Below are 3,156 nucleotides of genomic sequence, written 5' to 3' on the forward strand. Positions count from 1 at the left end.
AGCGTGTGAGAGTGCAGCATCTTTGTACATAGAGACGATCTCTGTCAGACGGCGGAGCGGTTGGAGGTTTTCAATCTGTGGCGTGCACTCTGTTGGTGGAAGAGGTGCGGTTCGTACCAGCGTCTGCGTATTAAACTTCACACGGAGAAACTGCAGAGGTACGTTTAGATTAACTTTGAAGACCACTGTTTGAACTGCGACCTTAAAAGAAAAATCTAACTTCTCAGTTTAAACTATTCTGGACATTTTCCGCGCTCTTGGCTTTTGTGAATCTCGCGGGGTGGAAGCTGGTGTCGAGCATGAATGGACCACTGTGAAGTTGAAGTGAAATGGGAGTAATGTGCACTTGCAGTATATATATATGCTAACTAACACGGTGTAGTTCACACAAGTGATCTCGGTGTGGGGTTTTAGTGGCAGCTGTTTTTGTTTGGTAGCTCACGCTCCACACTTAGAAGCGACTACAAAACAAAGTGATGGTGAGTGAGCAGGATGGCTGCACTGTTGGCATTTTCTTTACCAAGAATGGAAGGAGCTTAGCCGTATCCAGGACGGGTTGGTGGTGGGAAAGTTCCCCGATACTCAAATCTGCTATCGTTATTCCCTTGTATTGATTTGGTGAGTTGGGACAAGCCCTTACACCAAACAGAACTGACTCATTGGACTTGACCTTGTGCCATGGGCGGGTGTAAATATAGAAACATACAAACAAGAATATGCAAGACATTCCAAAACAAAGTTTATGGCATCTAACTCTCAGTCTGAAAGATCGGTGGGCAAGATAATTAAGATAGTAGTTAAGTAGACTGGTAAGAGTTTAAAACCACTGTTTAAAGCACCCGTGTTTGGTGTGTGCTAGTTTAACTTCCGTGTTAAAAAGCTAGAAACAGCTTTCCTACTGGCTATACGTTACATTAAGGTAGTGTATGTTAATGCTTTCGTGTGCACGCGCGCCTCCTCGTGTGCACGCGCGCCAACGGCAGGAAAAACCAGCTTGTCTACGTTGTTCAGATGCTTCAGCAAGACAGTCCATTTCGTAGTTTTACTAACGCTACTAGAACACAAGGGCGTAGATTTGGCATGGACGGAAGGGACATGTCCCCACCAATATCCAGCGATTATTGAATTGTCTCCACCAATAATTTAAACTCTTCGAGTAAAGAAAAACAAACCCGATAGAAAGAAAAAAACATCTGTCGACGTCTCATTCACACAGGACTGGAATCCTATAGGAATTTACAGAGGTCATTTAGAAAAGGTGCAATGGCTTGTAGCTAGTCAAAGTGTGCAAAGCCAGTGAAAGGTCAAGTGTCCGTTTCACCTGTTTCTGGTTACATAGGTGGGGGGAGAAGTGTAGTTGTTTCGTTTAAACATAAGGGGTGGAAAACATCTGTCGTGGCTTTCACTGATGACACACTACCTCCTTTAGAGTATAGATGGCACGATACCACTTTTTTTATGTCCGATACCGATATCATAAATTCGGATATCTGCCAATACCAATATAAATCCGATATAGTGTGTTTTTTAATCAATAAAACAGTTTTTTTTAATATCTTGCTGCTTTTTGTATAAGTTCATACTCAAGTTTAAAAAACCCCCCACTAAAGCTATTCTGTTATACCTGTATGTTTAAAATAAATAAATAAATAAACACACTGCACCCAAAATATTTCATAGTTCAGCAAAACTGATCAACCTAATAAACTTAAACCTGCTCCATCCTCCCTATTCTGGTATTTTAAAGAGTAAGCAACCTAACTAATAGGGCTTTAAAACTCCCAGCAAAAAAAATAAAAATAAAATAGGGACCCCCCACCCTCCACCTCATGATGCTTAATTGACGTAATCAACTGTAATTTGATGCAGTGTGAAAAAAATGCACAGAAATAAATTATTTTTCAAGAAATATTAAATAGATTCAACATCTTTCTTCAACAGAACTGCAGACTGCACAGATGGTTCCCTCCCAAAGGAAAAAGTGCTATAGCTTACTAGGGTATATTAGACCTAATAGTTACTATATACAGTAATGGACTAATATACATTTTACATCAGATTAAAACTTTGGGTGTCAGATTCAGATAATTATTTATTAAAAGCTCGACATTTTAAATGAGAATAAGAAAGAAAAGTATGTCTTTGTGCCCCCTTTTCCCTTTTCACTGGTCCGACATGCTACGGTTATGAGCCGAGTTACGCTGTGTCGCAAGTTTTGTGAGGTGCTTTTTTGATATTTAATGGATCAGATTACATTTTTTTGTTTCTCTCCAATATCCGATCCAGTGATTTACGCCAGTATCGGACCAATACGTAATATCGGATTGGTCCATCTCTAGTTTAGAGTATAAATATATTGCCACAAGTTGCCGGCAGCAGCATTATAGTGACACAGCATAAGTCAAATATAAGCACATAAGCATCCCAAGTGATGTTTTTCCTGGAAATTCCAAGTGAAGTGTGTAACTGCTTGACAGTAAAGCAGTTTAACAGTGTAACTACAAAAACAGTGCAAGGTTATAAAACAGTTGGTGCACTGGGTGAAATGTAAATGAAAACAGACTGCAAAGATTTGCAAATTTCATGCACCCATATTTTATTTGGAGTTGAACAGAGCAAATGCATCAAATGTTTGAGCTGACAAAATGAATGCTCACAAAAAAAAAATTGTGATTTGCAGCTTGCACATCTGCTTCCATCCAAATGACATAATTTACAGGGAAAGCCTGGCATATTTCAGCAAAACATTTCTAAACCACGCACTGCACTTAATACAACAGCATGGCATTTTAGTAAATTAGTCCGGCTGCTGAATGGCGTGCGGTCCAGACTTTTCACATTTGAAGTATCATGAAAGACAAATGGTGACTAAAGAAGAACCAGAACTGCTGAGCTGCTACTAGAGCTGGGCGATATGACGACATATATCGTGTGGACGATAGAAAAGTGTCTATCGTGCCATTTGTCTTCTATCGTTTCTAACCTAATTTTATAAATTATTACATAAAATATGTCATTAACCGGTCGGAGTGGGCACGCTCCGTTTTGCCTAATTATTTTTAAATACCTGTATAACTGGAACCATGTAAGCTAGGGCAATAATTTTTTTTTGCATATGAAACCGGAGGAGTTGTACTTACATCTTGGGGCGATTGT

At 39.5% G+C, this 3,156-nt stretch overlaps 1 protein-coding gene across 1 annotated transcript in view; it reads left to right on the top strand.

Annotated features, from left to right (window-relative positions):
* The first annotated feature begins 38 nt into the window (after positions 1 to 38).
* LOC102193924 (carnitine O-palmitoyltransferase 1, liver isoform-like) overlaps positions 39 to 3,156 on the top strand; it is a 56,274-nt gene continuing 53,156 nt past the window's right edge. The window contains exon 1 of the mRNA XM_005750999.1: positions 39 to 158. The gene's annotated coding sequence lies outside the window, so the exon portion shown is untranslated. The remainder of the gene's footprint in view (positions 159 to 3,156) is intronic.

The sequence above is a fragment of the Pundamilia nyererei genome, unplaced genomic scaffold, assembly GCF_000239375.1.
Source record: "Pundamilia nyererei isolate P.nyererei 1_Seehausen unplaced genomic scaffold, PunNye1.0 scaffold00295, whole genome shotgun sequence".
NCBI lineage: Eukaryota > Metazoa > Chordata > Actinopteri > Cichliformes > Cichlidae > Pundamilia > Pundamilia nyererei.